This window comes from Lissotriton vulgaris, chromosome 7, assembly GCF_964263255.1.
Source record: "Lissotriton vulgaris chromosome 7, aLisVul1.2, whole genome shotgun sequence".
In the NCBI taxonomy this organism is placed as follows: Eukaryota; Metazoa; Chordata; class Amphibia; order Caudata; family Salamandridae; genus Lissotriton; species Lissotriton vulgaris.
The window spans coordinates 1560228468-1560246744 of NC_141695.1; positions in this window are offsets into that span (position 1 = coordinate 1560228468).

An 18277-nucleotide genomic window follows, 5' to 3' on the forward strand; every position below is an offset into this window, starting at 1 on the left:
TGCCTCGGTTAGGTTTCAAAAAAAGCTAAAGCTGGGGTGCAGTGAGCCCCTCGCACCCAGAAGCACCAGTGCCATGTACCTGCTACACTGCAGACAATACCGTCGTTTCACACAGAACACGTCTTGCAAGTGATTGTGTCGCCGCTTCAGCCAAAAGCACTTGCTGCAATACTCCTCCAAAGGGTGCCAGAAAGGCAGCACTGGTGGGGTTTTAATATATCCTAAGCAGCATATTGTTTGTTCTTCTGAGAAAATAAAGGATGACAATATTTTACCCCCTTTCCAAAAAGCATATCTGAAAATGTGTGCTAGATCTGAAAGCTACAAATGCCATGTTTTGTGATAGTAATGCACATGTGGTATATGGCCGCCGGCAGGGGTGGCCTTAGGCATGTGCAAGCTGTGCACCTGCACAGGGCCACCAAACCCCAGGGGCCACCACGCCAATATATATCCTTAATATAATAATCCTCTGAGGATGGATACATATTTGCGTGGTGGCCCCTGGCAGGGATTTGGCGGCCTCCGGCTCTGTTCCACTACCAAACACCCTGAGCCCCCTCCTCCCCCCCTTCACTGGCCTGTGCGCTCCGCCCCGCTCGGACCCCCTCTTCCGGGGCCCCCTTCCTACGCTCCCTGCCCAGGGCCACCATGAGCCTAGAGCCGCCCCTGCCGCCGGGGATCATCAGTGCAGCGCTGGCAACAGGGAAGTAAAAGCCTGACAAGTAGAGGGGAGGAAGAGGTAGCAGCAGCCGAGCAGATTGGAAACCAGTTAAGGTTTATCTACAGAAACAATGCATAAAATAAAGCACATAATGCATACACAACTGAGCAACTCGAGATATTAGCGGCAGTGCGACTGATGAGTCACAAAATATCTTTGAAAATACTATCTTGCTCCCTATTCTGTACAGTGCAGATTTGTGAATAAGCCCAGACAATGGCTACAGCCACAACCTGGCTGATTGATAAGCGGATACGTTTTCTGTATAAGTCACATTAAAGCAGGGGGAGAAACTACGCTGAGAAAATGTTCGGTAGGGGTTAGATCTACTATCATGAGCGCCGTGATGAAAGAGTCTGCACAGAGTAAACAAAACAGGAACACTTCTTGCTAGAAAGCAGGCCAACAAAATAAAATCTGTGTGAACTTGGAGCACTTACAAAGCGTGGAAGACCCGTGCAGCTAAGAACAGAGAAGTGATTTCTTCATTTATTCAAACGATTGCAGTGGTGGTAGGGAGGCCGATTTGCACTCTGATGTTTACAGGAATTACCCAATATATTCAAAAGAACCACAACTGCCCAAGATTAGACTATCTGACCAGAGAGCAGGACTACAGGCGGCGAGTATTGCAATGCAAGAAGAAAGAAAATAAAACTAGAATGCATGAGCTAAATTAAAAACAAAAGGGTGAGATTGCTCTGTAGCTAGCAGTGGGTGATGGTCATGTGCTTAATGCATGTTTTCCTTTGACACCATTATCTGTAGTGGGGCGTTACTGTAGCATCAATGTAATGCAACTGGTGCTATGTAAAGCCCTCTGATACCCGATTCGGGTCTAGTTCGCGCTATATAAAACTTTGTAAAATAAAAAATAAAAAAATAATGTGCCGTATTACATGGCAGTGCCTACAACTCTTCTGCCCACAAAATAACAAAACACTTGTCACCCGGACCTTTTTACAGAGTATAAAACCAATGATTGAGGATTGACGGGACAGATTACCCTTCCAATATTGGTGCTTAAACAGGCATGCAATGCCTATACACTCAGTCAAATCCTGCTCTGTGAAGACAAAGTGCGACTAAAAAAACACACTATAGGGCAATATTACTCCAACAACGAAACCACTCCACCCCTATTCTATTGTTGAAGATTTCCCTGTGCTCTGATCTTAGACTGCACCACAGCCCTCCACCTCCGTCCAGCTGGTTCTCGCTGTGAGGCAGGCGAAAGCTGGGGCCCCATGACCGACTGGAAGGAAGGGGGAGGAAGAGCAGAGAGGGTGTGCTGGAGGAGCGTGTGGGGGGAACAGAACACTGGAAGCAAAACCAGGGCGATGAGAAAGAGCTCATTGATACCTGCAGTTCGCTGCAGAGTTTAGAGCTAGTCTTCGGCCAGGGCAGCTGCGAGGAGTAGCCACAGATAGACAGAGTGCCCTCTGCTCGGTGGCAGGCTGAAGCGCAGCTCTCCCTCTCGCCCCCCTGGCTTCGCTGCTTAAAGCGCTCTGATACTTTTTTTTTTTTTTTAGTTTGCGCTATTTAAAAAAAAATGTTGCGCAGTCTGTGTGGGGCATGGAATGGAATGAAGGATCGAGGGTTAGCCAGAAACAGTCCCGCGCCCTCCGCCCTGTGGAGTTTGGGAGTTACGTTTTGAAACTCGAAGATTACACAAATCTCAGCAGCGAGTGTTCAACCTACTAAGCCATTTTGTGACCCACAAATACCAAGGTGCGTGCAAGTTCTGAGGAAATGAAAGGCACACAGCTGCTATAGTTAAAGCATGCTGTGCTGCCACAGAAAATAAAGCAAGGCTCGTGACGGCTATAGAAAATGTGTTCTACGCTGCCAAAGTTACCAAGCTAAGGCCAGTGATCTGGTTTTCAGTTTTACACGATTATCAGACTCCTATTTTGTTCCACCGAACACAGGGCAGGCGTGTCATGAATCCGTGCCCACATCTTTAAAACAACACTCACCTTGTCTGGTTTGTTCAGCCCCCTACGGGTCACTCTCGCTGTAACCCTCGTAGACCTAAAATGTGTTTACCTTTACTGTCTGTAACAGCAGAGCCGTCCGCTACCTTCCCTCGGCTCGAGATATTACTGCCATGAACCCTCACGTCTGCCATGGACGCGCGCATACGTACCGTCGTTGCTGTGTGACTGAGCTGTGTTATATACACAGCGTAACCAGATGGATGGTGTCACCCCATGTGAGGGTGTCACCCGGTGCGGTCCGCACCCCCGCACCCCCCTAGTGACGCCACTGGCCGGGGGTGGGCTCCCCAGGCTACCCTCCAACACAGTGGCACTGTGGGAGGCCCGGTGGGACCGGGTCTCCGTGAAGAGGAGAGCAGCCGGTGTGGGCTCCGTGAGCCAAATCACTCACCACTGGGAAGAAGGGGTCCGGGTAGGACCGGACCCCGACGATGGGCCGAAGCAGCTGAGGATGGACTCCCTGAGCTGCAGTAACAGCTGGGAGTCCGGGTGGGACCATGCCGCCCCACTGAGGCATGACGACATGAGAGAAGCGCCCAATAAAGCATTGCAGCGCCTAAACAGACCTGCATGAAAACAGCCTTTTCTCGACTTATGGTGGCCCCAGGAGGACGGGGTCACCGCTGACAGCCTATAAAGGTGCAGGGGGAGCTGAAACTGTTATCAACTATGATGAGTACCTCATTTGAAGTGATGCCCAAACATGTATTCTTGCTACTGCGTTTGGAGAGTAACAACCCAGACTGTTAGCTACATGCCGCTGGCATGAAAGCCGTCGCACAGTGGATGTCCACCAACTTCCTACAGTGCAATGTCAGCAAGACGGAAGTAATGCTGTTTGGAGACGCCAAATTACTGTGGACCCCTGACTGGTGGCCCTCGGATCTCGGTGTTGTTCCGGAGCCCAAACAGATTGTCAAAAATCTGGGGATACGCCTTGATCACGACCTTTCTCTCAAACAGCACAGCAATATGGTAGCTGGCGCATGCTTCCACATCATAAGCATGATGCGTAGAATTTTTCCACTGCTACCGGACTCCTCCAGAAGAACATTGGTGCAAGCCCTTATACTGAGTCGTATTGACTATTGTAACGGGTTGCTCCTTTCTGCCAATGAAGGAGTTCTAGACAGGCTTCAGGTGGTCCAGAATACGGCAGCCCGCCTTGTTCTAAATGCTCCCCCTAGAACAGCATCAAAACCTCTGCTGCAGAAACTACACTGGTTGAGCATTCGACAAAGAGCCAAGTTCAAGATATGTTGTATCATTCATAAATGCCTGAATGGAAATGGCCCTACATATCTGGAGCAGAAATTTACCTTCTATACTCCCTCCAGATCGTTGAGATCTAGTGAGAATTTTCTGTTGGCTGTACCTCGTGCGAAAAAAACTAGACATGGAGGGAAAGCTCTATCTGTTGCGGGGCCTACACTGTGGAACAAACTGCCTTTGGCCCTTAGGCTCTGCACAGATCATTTAAAGTTCAGGAAGCAACTCAAAACTCTGCTATTCACCGATAAAATCTAGACCCATTCCCTCATCTGCATAGTGTTGGACTCTATCTGGTATCACAGCGCAGAGATACTCCGGTTGGAGTTGATTCCAGCGCTATAGAAACCCATAAATAAATAAATAAATAAGATGTAGAGGTGCATACTGTATGGTCAGTATAGAATGCTCAGTCAGGGTTATGTGTCCCCAGGCTGGATGTATCTATTTTTAATGCTTGTTGAGATGATGGGGTGAGTCGCCACTGGGATGGTGCCCGTTGGCAGGGCCTTTGCTCCAGGTTGTGTCAACCCACTGCATAAGGGGGCAAGATGATGTGCATAAATGGGAGTGGGGGTACCAGACCCCCCCTGTGGGAGGGGTGGAGATGTTATGCAAGGTCACAAAGTAATGCCAACAGCTTATGTATATTTGTAAATTGGTGTGTAGTATTAAGTAGAGTGTGTGTTAAATAAATGTACTCTTACTTTTATGAAGCAAAGTACAGATTGGACATTCAATTATTGAGTGTTATTTCTGCGCACCTGTAATGGTGATTACTAGCCCACACCACCTCCCTTGAGTAAGCCTTACACTGCTCTGCAACGCTACCCGCCGAGAGTCAGGCTCTACACTAGAGTGTTTGGTTCCCAGTGAAGGACAAATGTGAAATGTTATTTGTGCAGGCCTCACAGATACTGCTTTGTTTTTAGTGGATTTTAAAAGATCTGCTCTGTACAACTGACTTGCCCTTGCTTTGGCCCTTTGAACAATTTCATCTCAATTCCATATCTGTACAAACCGTTCCATAATGCAATTTTCTTCAATTTTGTAGTCTGAATCAAGAGAATAGTTTCTTTTTGCACGTAGAAATTCTCCATACAGGATACTTTCAATCTGCCTTTTAGAATGACCAGAGTCGCCATGTAACACAGAATTGGTAGAGGTGGGTTTTCTATACACTTTAGAAGCTAGTTTACCATCTTTAATATATATCCCAATGTCAAAAAAGCAGATTTGTTCTCTACTATTTTCTAAAGACAGAATCACATTAAAGTGATTTTTGTTCAGATATTCATGATGCAGGTTTAGATCAGGGACAGTTCCATGCCAGATTAAAAACCCATTGTCAATATATCGACCCCAAAAAATCACCTTCTCAATGCTTCCACATGTATAAGACTAGGCATGCTCCCTCTCATATATCCCCATGAAAAGGTTTGCATAGGAGGGAGCAAACCTGGATCCCATTGCAGACCCTTTCAATTGATGGTACAAAGTATCTTGAAAAAAAAAAGAAAGTGTTGGTAAGAACAAATTCTGCTCACTCCAAGATCGTACGAGAATATGAATAGTAGCTTGCTGATTTGGTAAATAGTAAAGATTTCAAAGCTGCAAGACCTAGTGGATGCATTATGTTCGTGTATAAGCTTTTGACATCCATGGCTATCAAAATATATTACAAATCCCAGGCAATATCAGAAATCAAGTGACTTCAGGTACCACATGATTACATGCCATAACATTCTACCAGATGAAATTCTCTAAGCTAGCTTAAAGATACAACACATTACCTTTCGGCTCGACCTGGTCCCTGTTGAGCTCTGGGAGAAAAAAACGTGGTGACACAGCATGGTGGAGCATACACCAAGAGAAACGATTAAAAAGAATACTACGTTGCTGATGGTCCATGACTAGGAGAATTAGAAGGGATAGCACATGGATTGAATGAATGACTCACTCAGCTGATCACCAACTTCTTACTTTGGGCAGATGAGTTAAAATTTAGAACTACATTGACAGGCCTGTGTCTATTGCTGCTGGTTTAGTAGTGTGAAACCTCTTGTCTTCCATGACTTGGGTTGTCTGGACAGCCAGGTTCATGCTTAAGTTCTTACGGAAGCACACACTGTGAGTGGGTCAAAGCTGAGCAGAAAACTGCATAACCTTAGTGTAGTAATTTATCGAGAGGAGGCCAGCACAAGAACAGCACCATCCGACCAGAGTCAGCGCTGAGCATGCCTCCTCCAATTAGCGTCTGACAACCAGCCCCAGATTGTGTTGGTGCATGCAATTTAACACTGAATCAATTCAATTAGTGCTCCCTTGGCAGTTCTGAGGTGCAGAGAGGCAAGAATATGTATTCAGCAAATTATGTGACATCCTCTGGCCCTTGCGGGGATTCAAATATGATCCAAGATGTGCAGCACTTGGCAGAGTTCACACGTTCCTTCAAGGGAAGATGGCACCTGAGATTTATACTATACAACCCAACAAAATATTCTCATATTTATACTTTCTCAAACCTGCTTACAATTGTTATGTTGAGTGCTTTATATTTTGAAGTTGTACAGTGATTCATCTTTTCTTTATGTTTTTATGTTGCCCACAAGAGATAATATTGAACCAGTTTTACTGGGCCGTACTGGCCTTGCATTCCATCTGGCATTTTCCAGATGGGCTGGGGCCATTGGAGTGTTGCTTAGAAATCCCTGGCAGAGTTCTGCAGGTGCCATAGTATCTTTCCTCAGGTCCCTGATATTCATCAGGGTTCAAGAACATAATTGATTGACAGATGAAGTCAAAGTGAAAAGCATGGATCAGTCCTGCGCACCCAGCAAACAATATAATGTGTTCTGTGAATGCTCTCTTGGTTCACTTCATTTGGACTAAAATAACAGATCACAATAGTTTCGCTGATAAAAAAATTGATGTTTGTGGGTCCTACGTTTAGCATAAGCAAGCTAAATAGAACATTTTAAAATCATCATTTGTATCTGTGGGGTGATGGATTGGTTTGAAATGGACATGATACGCCCATTACAGAGCAGCCACGTGGACCCGTGACTTGTGCGACCAATGCCTTCACCCAGCCCCAGCTTTATGGCCAAGGTTACCTTGTGATATGGATTGTTTAAACCATTGGGTTGCACCAAAGGGTCTCTTCCTAACATGTATCTCATTACATTGCTGTAACCGCTTTGATTTACTTACAATTAAGTGCACAGAAATGCAATGCTTCAGCACATCAAAAATAGATAAATGTCACAGAGTTGGAAGCTGTGATTAATACATTCTGAAGCGTACATGGTGCAGGACCTCCACCCCTTTATGACCTGAAGACTCTCCAGCACAAATAGCCGGAGAGGTGGTACTAGGTGTCTGACTACTCATCGTTCGGACATTACAATCAGTCACCAATGCCAGAGCTGTAAGTGGTGAGAGTAATCGTCGTTTTTAATATTTCTTTTTTCTCTCTTCTGTATCCTCTACATGAACTTATTCCAGGGATAAACATGTTTATCTAGTTTAGCTGAGTGCAGCTGGGTTCATGGAAAGTTTTTTTTTTAATGAATTTTTTTATCATACTAATGTACTGCATGTTGCAGCTGTGCGGCCATGTAATAAAAGTTGAAAGGGGAACCTCCAAACCCCCTGCCCCCCATCACCTCTCTAGGGTGTTCAGCTTTAGCCGTTTCTGATTGGCGCCACATATTAGCTCCACTATCAGACTATCCAGTTGTAAGAAAAACCTCTGCCGGATCATATATAATGAATTCTGTAGGGTGTACCGGCATCTCAGTAGGATGACTATTTTGGTCAATGTCACCTTCCCCATCATGATAACAGGAGTTTCTTCCAAAAGGCTATCGAACTTCTGATACCATTTATCCTCTTCTCTATAGTGTAGGCCAGATAGGCCGTGCTAATGTGTGTCAGTGTAATCCCCAGATATCGTACCCCCCTCGGTACCCAACGCATCCTGACTGCAGGTAACTCAGTTTCAGGCTTCCCTACCAATCTCCCCATGGGAAACAACTTAGATTTCCCGGGGTTAAGACGTAAACCAGACCACATACCAAACCTCTCCAGATCGGTAATAGTACCGGCACCTCCTCCTCCGGACGACGCACGTATACCAACGCATCATCGGCATACATAGAGACCACTTAATGCATTTCCCCCAATCCAATCCCCCACTCCTCCATTGTCATACATAAAGTGGCAGCCAGAGGCTCCATCGTGATAGCAAACATGAGCGCGGACAAGGGGCACCCCTGTGGCGTACCCCATCTCAACTCAAAAATCTCTGAGACCTGTCCTCTAATACGCACCCTTGCAGTTGGTTTAGTATATATGACTTGTAACCATTTTATAACCCCCACACTGCCCACATGTAGTCCCACTCCACTGAGTCAAAGGCTTGTTGAATGTCAAGCAACCCCAGTGCCCAATCCTCCAGCTCGAGGCTCGGGGCATACCAGACATGCGCCAACTTCCGGAAATTATGTGTGGTATTACATTTTGGGATAAACCCAGCCTGATCTGGATGAATCAATTGGGGCATGTATGTCAGTAATCGGGACACCAAGATGCCACTCAAAATCTTTGCATCCACGTTGAGGAGAGATATTGGCCTGTAAGAGCTACAGGAGAGGGGATCACTATCTGGTTTGAGGAGCATGGACACAATGCCTCCGACATCGTATTCAGTAACGTTTTGTTAGCTAGGACCTCATTAAACACTTCCAACAAGTGGTCTGCTAACAGAGGAGCATATTTTTGATAAAACTCTGCCGGGAGACCATCCCCACACAGACATCTCTCTGGTTTCAAGTGATGCATGGTTGCCAAAACTTCCTCCAGTGAAATTGGTGCCCCCAAGTCGTCCTACTCTGCCTTGTCAAGTGTGGGGAGAGCCATGCCATCTAGAAATTCCCTCACCCCCCCATAATTGTTGTCTGGTTACCCGCACATGTGGACTCCAAGTATACTGCAAATTCCCTCAGGATCTCCCCCTGTGTTTGAAGACAGACCCCATCCTTGGTCCGTAATTGCAGTATAGGTGATTGCTCCGTTTCTGTGCTAATTAACCTTGCGAGCAGCGCCCCGACCTATCCACTTGCATATGCAGCTTCTGCCTATAAGATGTATATATATATTTTTAAAACATATTTGTATTAACATTTTGCATTTACTGTGACATATTGCATCATGTAGCAGGTTATCGAACTACATATCCAAAGCATTATATAGCATTTGTCGCACTGTTTTTCGTCCAATGTTGTGTTACTGTGGAGGTGGTTCTATAGGAAATTTTTTAACAGAACTGGGTTGAAGAAGAACAGGGGGGGCAGGGTGACCATGGAATTTTGGGTACGTGTATCGTCTGAAGTCGCAGGGTGGCATATTCCCTGGTGGATGGTGGGTCCACATACTTCTAGAGGCGGAAAGTTGGGGAAAGGGTGGGGTTATGGTCGATCCGGCAGGAAGTCCGACTGCCCATTGAGGTAGGTAGTATAGCACTAAAGAGCTAATGGCTTACTATGTGTGTTGCGGGAGGGGATCTGGCGTCGATGTATGTTCGCGGTCTGTGTTTGCGGTTGTGTGTCTTGTGGCACATGAGGACCATCTCCCGGGTCATCATGGGTCAGTGAATGTTTGAAGTGGTTCAGTAGGATAGCCCAGTCCAGTGATATGGGGTGTTTGCACATCCCTTTCACCTCCTCCTCCCGTAGCGTCTCTTCCTCCGCTAAGGCCCATTTTTGAACTGCCCCCGCCCAAGGCAGCAATCGGGGGTCCTGTGGGAGACCTCCAGTGCATGGCTATGTTGCGCTTGGCCAGTAAAATGGCCAGTGAGGCAAATCTGAGGGGTAGTGCCTATAAGATGTATATGTGAATTTCTCCATTCTGGCCCAGGCATCCAACAGCTCCCCACGCACCCTGGTCCATGTGGCTAAATGTTGCAGTGACTTACGCACCGTGCCCTCCAGCTCCTGCAGTTGATGTTCTAACTTTGATATTTCCCTTTCTAGCGGCTGCCTCACCCCATAGGTGGTCCTCATACACACCCCTCTTATGACCACTTTCATGGTCTCCCATTCAGTTGACCTGCTGGTCGTAGCCCCCAGTTCTCCCGAAAATAGTTTTTGAGTGCCTCTGAGACCACTGCAGCGTATGGGGGGATCTTATAATGCTTCCGCCCTAAGTCTCCAAAGCGGGAAGGGCGGTCTACCTGGACCGTTTTTCAACGCAAGTAGTAACAGAGCGTGATCCGAAATGTATCTGGGGAGGTATGAAATACCCTCCGTGTCTGCTGACAGCCCAGGGGTGAGGCAGCAATGGACAATTCGGCTAAGTGTGTTGGCTGCAGGAGTATAACACAAGAACACTTTTTTCAATGGATTCCTTGCCCTCCATTCATCCCGAAGCTGCAAACCCTGCAGCAGCTGTTCCAGTGATCTCAGCATATGTGGTTTGTTATGAGCTCTTGGGGGGTCCCTGTCAAGGCTAGTATCGAAAACACAGTTAAATCCACAAAAAGGACAATCTCAGTCCCCATGTAAAGTGTTGCTGCTTTAAGTATGGCTGGGAAAAAATCTGGGCAACCCATATTCGGGGCATACACATTAATAAGACAAAGCTCTCTGCCCTCCCACTTCCCATGGAGAATGACGTATCTCCCATCAGGATCCAGAACATGACTCAAATGGTGGAATGGAACAACCCAGATCAATGCCCCTCTTGTGAATCCTGAATAGGAGGTAGCATACAGCTGCCTCCTCCATTTTTTGCGTACACTTGCAACAGTGCCTCCCCACATATGTGTCTCCTGTAAGCCTGTGATCCCTATCTTGTAACGTTTCAGAAAAGCGTAAACCCTGCGTCTTTTCAACAGATCCACCATACCCCCTCATATTCCAGCTAAGGAGTTTCAAAGCTTGTGCTGCAATCAACAGTAATCCGTACAAAATGTATCCGGACATATTCACACCAGTCATTCCATTCTGTCCGCCCCAATATATCTTGTACCTTACCATATTCAACCCATGACTGCATGTAACACCCCAAAAACATAAGAACATTGCAAACCCAACCTTCTCGTTTCCCGCCCATCCCTTGGGCAGTCGCAAGAGTTGCGCTGCTGCAAGAAATCCAGTGCAAAATTCAACACATACCACCCCAAGCTGCCCATCCCTCCCCGCCTTCAAGAGTGCCTAGTACCCCGCAACACACAGAGCCGTAGCTCTGGCACTATTCTGAACTGAAAACAAACCAAAAACAAAAAAATGTACAAACAGACTGCTGCGCCAGAGATCTGAACCGAACAGAGGAGCGAGATTGCTCTCAAGCGTCCTCCGTGAGGTTAACCTCTGTTGGAGGCACTGCTGCCCCGCGACTGCCCATTCCCGTCCTGGTAATGAAACATGAAGGAGTCTGTAACATCAAGTCTCTAATGACCCTCAACAACTGATAGTCTGTTCATAGTTAACATTACAACGGTACATGTTTGCCATTGCTAGTACTTATCTGTACTTCAGATCCCTCTGCAGTCCGGCATCATCATTCCCGCACACTTCCTTGTTCCCCAATGTCTGCCTCTGGATCCTGCGTCACCTCAATGGATTCTGGGATAGTCTCTGTGTTGGACGTTTGCAAAGTGCAATATTAGAGTGCTTTAATCCTTCCCTGATCCCTCCTCGAATTCGCCTGTTGTTGTCTTTGGGAACGCCGACGATCTTGCAATGAATCCGGCACAGACTGGTTCCCAGACGACTCCGTGTGCGAGACCAAGCAACGCCCCCATGGTCCCTTCGTGTCCAACCTTTCGGTGGCATCCCCTGCCGAATGGAAAAAGATAACACAACCTCCATGTTCAACTCCGTTTTACAGGAAACATAAGACTATATTTCAAGTTCATCTTGTGCAATCGCTCCTTGACCACAATGTATGATTTTCGATGATCCTGTACCCACTGGGTATAATCTGGGTATATTGAAATAGGATGTCCCTCTGAGAGAAACTGGCCCCAGGTATGTGATAGCTCTGTCTCTGTCTCTATAATTGAACAGTTTCGCAATATTCACCCTCAGTGGCGCTCCTGGCCTGGGAGGTGGAACCAGCGCCCTATGTGTGCGCTCTACGTTAAAGAATTTAGAGAGTGTCCTAGGAGCTATTACTTTAGTGAGCCAATCCTCCAGGAACAGCTTGGCGGAGGGGCCCTCTGTCTTCTCGGGGAATCCGATGAAATGCAAATTGTTTCTTCTCGACCTCCCCTCTGAATCTTCGGCCCTCTTGCCTAGTTTTAGCACCTGCCTCTTCAAGTCGATCACAGTAGTGCTGAGGGATTTAATCTCGGAATGCAGCACGCTCACGTCTTTTTCCGCAACGGACACTCTATCCAATACTTTTCACAGACCAGCAAGTAGCAAATTAACATCACTGAGTCTATTCTGTTGACCATGTCGACCCTGGTTGTTTGAATGGCCTGGAGCATGTCTACCAACATGGGGGATCCCCTCTATTCCCAGCAATGGAAGGTTGATCAGGACAATTACTTTCATCTCGGTGCTCCGGGGCATGCGACAATGGTTGAGCATAATTGGAGATCTTATTTGCTTGTGCCTTGGGGGCCTTATCCTTCCCCATGATGTTTGTTGACCCAACAGCTCTCTCCCCCTGAAAGACCACCACTCTCTGCTACAAGAGAGTTGGTTCACTGTTAGCCTTCCAAAAGGAGCAGATTATGATCGTCCACCGGGTACAATCTGTATCATCTCTCCAGCTCCCAATGGCACTGCTGAGAATGAGTACTCCGTTGCTGTACAGTATCCTGCGTGTCTAACGTCAGCAGGCGTGCTTTCTTCTAGCCTCCTCAACGCAGGATGAGTGGGGTAAGCAGGCCGCCGTGCAAGCGTGGTCCACAGTGAAGTCACTCACCAGAGTACTCAGCCCCTCCTGATCTCAGAGCTGCGTCTCAGTGTGTCTTCAGGTCTGCCAGGCATATGATATTTCTTTGGCCGCCCCAATTACCTCAGGGGAGCTACAGGTGCCATCAGACCCATGCCACAAGATCAGGCCGCCACCGCTGCACAGTGGTCAAGCAGCGCTGCGGGTAGAGCAGGCACCGGTTATTTGGCCACAGCGGCGAGAGCGCTCCATTCGTCTGCACTCTGAACTGTGCAGAAATGCACCACCAGCTCCAGGTATGCTGTCTAGGATCAGGCCTTATGGGTTTCCATTGTTGCCGGTGCCGCAGATCTAAGATGGTGTCCCGGTGTTCCTGAGACCCCGGCTAGACAGTCTCGACGCTTTCTTCTGCCTCCATTTATTCCGAGACTCTGAATGCTGTCAGCTCCGGTCAGTGCCACTCCTGGGGACTAGTCCGGTGTTTGTTGAGGGCAGGATTATGCAGGATATCTGTAATGTGTGGGCCTCCGCGAGGAGCTCAGCTAAAACGTGACTACGTGGCCATATTGTCAAGCCACGCCCCCCGGGTTCATGGAAAGGTTAGTTGAATTAAGTCAAAAAACAAGAACTTTACACCACAGATATGTGAGGAAAATGTGTTTTTTTAGACAAATCTTGAGGTTTGCAAGGGATTCTGGGTAACAGAACCTGGTGAGAGCCAGTAAAGTCACCCCATCCTGGATTCCACTTGGTGTCTAGTTTTAAGAAATGTATAGGTTTGATAGGTTTCCCTAGGTGCAGGCAGGACTAGGGTTCAAAATCTACAGCTAGGCAATTTTCTAAAAAAGGGTCAGTTTTCACTGTGAAAATGTGGTGTGTCCACTTTGCATTTTGGGCTGCTTCCTATTGCAGACACTAGGGCTACCCACACAAGTGAGGTACCGTTTTACTCGGAACACTTTGGGGAACGTAGAGTGGGTAGAATTGTGTCGATCCATGCAGATTCCAGAACTTTTCACCACAGAAAGGTGAGGAAAATGTGTCTTAAAAAAATAAATATTTAGGTTTGCAAGGGATTCTGGGTACTAGAACTTGGTAGGAGCCAGTCAATTCACCCCATCCTGGATTCCCATGGGTGTCTAGTTTTCAAGGTTTGCTAGGATTCCCTAGGTGCCGGCAGAGCTAGTGATCCAGCTGCATACCAGCAACAGATACTCCAATACCATATACTCACCTGGGCCCATAAACACACACAATGTCTGAGTAAACTGCTGGAGTCAAAGTTTAATTCATTTTTCATACTTTAAGATTGATTAAATTTTTTCCTAATCAACCTTTCACTGATCAAAAAGTTCTTTCCTCGGGTCGATGGACCATTAGTTGAACTAGTTGATGGTGAACAATTCTAACTTAATTCTAACCTTTATATTTTAATATAAATAATCACAGACTCAGCTTTAAGTCTTTATCTCAATTACTTCATGTGAACCAATTGAAAGCATAATACAGTCACCATCACTCATAGGAGAGAAGATTCAATGAATCAAATTACTAACATATGTCAAGCTTGCAATGACTTATGCTCAGAAAAGAGAGGACAGAGAGAAAAGAGCACTTGCACATTCACAAAATTTTATATTTACCTAGGATGGTGTGAAAACCAACACCCTAACCAAAGGACTGGAAGGGGTCCCCCGGGATTGACCAGGAGACAAAGGCTTCAGGACAGGATTCAGAACAGGATAGATGACCTCTCTAACACGGACGGTTGCATTCCACCCCTCTCTGACACTCTCTTCCTCCTCAAGATTCTTCTGCGATCTTCTTTCTAAGCCTAATAACTAGGATATTGAGCTCTGCATTCGTTTCTTCATCAGCATCTCTCGTCACTCCGACAGCATCTCCCCTCTACAGCATTCAGCAATTCGCGCTCTAATTCGCTACCTCAATTATACCTTTTCTTTTCTCATGTACCACCCATTAATGTTTCGATATTGTAAAATAATAACTCTGATTGGTCAGGCAAGGGGGGAAGATAATCACACCATGCTTAAATATTATTCTTTTCAGTTAGCCCATTGTTAATAAACCCATCCCCTTAATTTTTATTAATGTTTATTTTCCCACCCGCATTCACATTACATTCAAAACAAATGTTAAATTTAATATGTGGTCTTCATTCATTCGGGTCTTGTACTGCCGGTTTCCCAGGCTTCAGGTAGGCTGTGGCCTTGAACTTCTCGTCATCCTTCAGGACTGACTTCCTCTTGTCATGCGCGTAAACAATCTGATACGGCTCACTTCAGACACACACAAGAGGCCCAAATGCGCACTAATAATAAAGTCAGAAAGACAGATGTTATTTTCAAGAATAAATGGTTTCACTGTATACCACCCATCTCTACTCTATTTTCCTTTGCTCATTATTAACTTCCCCGAAATAGCATTAGTAAAATAACTTCATTTAGTTTCAAGCAAGCAGTTGCAAAGCACATGAATGTTCGAAAAGCGATATTGGCGTTTTCTGCTCATGCTCAAGAATTTCCCTCCAATCGATAGCTCGTCATACTGCGGAGATGCAGTTGACTCATGCGCAATAAAGATTTCCCATTAGCAGCCATTTTAGAACTTCGCTCGAGTTACTTACATTAGTAAACACATAGGCAAGCTTCTCTAGGCCTTGTTTTGATGTGGTGCGTGTTAGTTTATACAATACATAATTAATAACATGTTAGAGAGTTAAATGAGAGGATTGCTTCCGAGCAAGCCTCTTTTCTATGAGTCCTTGCTTCCTCAATCCCCTCTCTGATGGCATTTTTGAGCCATCACAAAATCACCCAACCCAATCAGATGCCAAACTTTAGCACTTCTGCGCTTCATTTCCTTCTTTTTGACCTTTGTCAGTTTCCTCTCAGTTCAAATCTTTAATTTTCTTATAAATGTTACCTTTCAATTCTTCCAGTTGGATCTCCTCGTACTTTCTTTTCATTCCCTTTCCATTTATTTCATATCTTCTTCTTCTCAATTTATTTTTGCAACACTTACACCATATTATTATTGTTAAAACTATTATTGCTATACCAACTAACGGAAAAACTATTTGACCTATGAAACCTTTCCCTATATTGGTAAACCAAGTCCCTATTGAAGAAATACTCTTTGTTAGTCTTTCTCATAACCTGTCAACCTCCAGTGGTGTCAAATCTTCATGAAGTTTTGTAATATTCTTAATGTACTCCCTAATTTCCCTGCTTTTGTCAGGAATATATGTGCAACAATGTTGTACTTTCAACATTCTACTGAATCCGCCCTCTTTTGCCAATAAAATATCAAGAGCAAGTCGATTTTGTAAATCCATAGATCTAATCGCAACCATTTCTGTATTAATCATCAAGAACCCCCCAGCAGTATTAGTCGAAAGTCGATCAACTACTGTTGACAATTGGCAAATTCTCTGTGAATTTAGAATGATTCCCACTGAAGGTATCAATGCACTAAATATATCACCTACTTTTTCTGAAAAACTTGCTCTCTTTCTTCGAGTTAGTTCATTAGTGCATTCATTGCTTCCAGTGATTCTTTTTACATGGTATATTTTCTGAAATACTACCCCTAAGTAGCAACTTCCGTACCACTGTGCAGGCAGCTTATAATAAACATTATTCCCACACACATAGTAAACTCGAGGAAATACCGGATCAGTTCCCCCTTTTAGTCCCCAACCTCCCAGAATTAGGAAGTTTTATTCACATTCACTGGAATCAATACATTCGTTATTATAATCTGTCTTTAACCTATGGAGGAAGGTTTTCCCTTTCTTCTCAAAGTCCAGAGACATTGCAGCATGAGCCTTGCCAGTAGCATAAATTCCTTATTTGCCAGCCCATGGAGGTACATGGGTTTTCTGTTCTGTAGCCTTCTTCTGGAAATCCTGTCTCCTTTCCTCAACTAAATTTAAAAACACTTTCTCTTCCTCATGTAATATGCAGGTTAAATTGTTTTTGTGTGCATTCACTAAATCTATTGACTTAATTGTTAAGAAAAATTCACCCATAAACTGTGCATCTGACTACTAAGTACTGGATTCATATTCTTTTGAATAGGAAGTTCTGAAAATACTACATCTAAGATTGAATAATAATACTGATATTTTCCGGTTCTATAACTATTTCCAAATTAGGCAATAGGCTCCAATTTGTCCTGATAAATAACAAGATAGGATTTTATAGAGGATTTAATCCAAGTACGGACCTTGAGATACTCTTGAATCTGCAAACATGAACAACATATTCCTCCCCAACCAAGAAAGGGGGCAAATCCAGACAGTAAACATGCCACCCCGGGCATCTCAAGTCTCACTTCCACCCAATAATACATCCCTGAGAACCATGAGCTTTACTCACCAAGTATGACTCACCACAAAATAGCGAAATAAGCAGAGGTGTGGCCATCAATAGTGCAGCATGCTCAATGGCACCAGGGCACAAAAGTGAATGAACGCTGTGCACTTCCATTATGGTGGCATTTTAGTAGCTAACACAGGACAGAGGCATGGTCTATTGCCTGCATGATGTCCTCATGTTCCATTGCTAGGACATTAAAATAGCCCCAACCATGCAGCCAAAGACCCTGGCTTACAGGGCGTTGCATGCTGCCCATGTAGGCAAGCACTTCGTTGCCCACAGAGGTATTGAGTCTTATATAAATTTTGAAATGCAGAACTGCTAGTAAGTCTAGAAGTAGCCTTAAAAAAAGGCAAATGATGGGGTGTGAGGTGAGACAGCACTGGTCATGCCAACCGAGAGAACTTGGATGATGAAGCGCATGGAAGTGTAACTACAGATAAGAAATCAAAACGTGAGGACAGTTAAAAGGAAGGAGCAAAATAGAATAAGTGAATCGGATCAAGAAAGGGAGAATGTTTAAGAAAAGGAAAGAGTCAAATACATAATATGAAGAGAAGTGCAGCTTATGCATAGAGTATTTGGGGGGCGGGGGAGTGAGAAAGGGAAGCACAGGAGTAAGAAAGCCAAAGCAAAGGAATGCAGTAAGAGGGAGTAGAGGCAATAAACTGAACTTTGCTGCAAGAAAAAGTGGGGAGGAGAGAAAAACACAAAACAGATTCATTAAATAAAAGCACCAATAGGCTAGGGCAGAGTTCAGAGGTCTAGGGTTACACAGGTATTTTCTTCCAGTAGCAATTGCATGGACTGCATTATCCCAGCAGTCCACTCATTGTGACTTGATGAACCCACGTGCAACATCTGAGTACCCTCAAGTGTGTGAACTCTGCTCCCACAGCCTCTGGTGCTTAAAGGAATAAGGTAATCCAAGCTCACTCAATTGAGGCTGATATGGTGGGCAGGGCAGATTA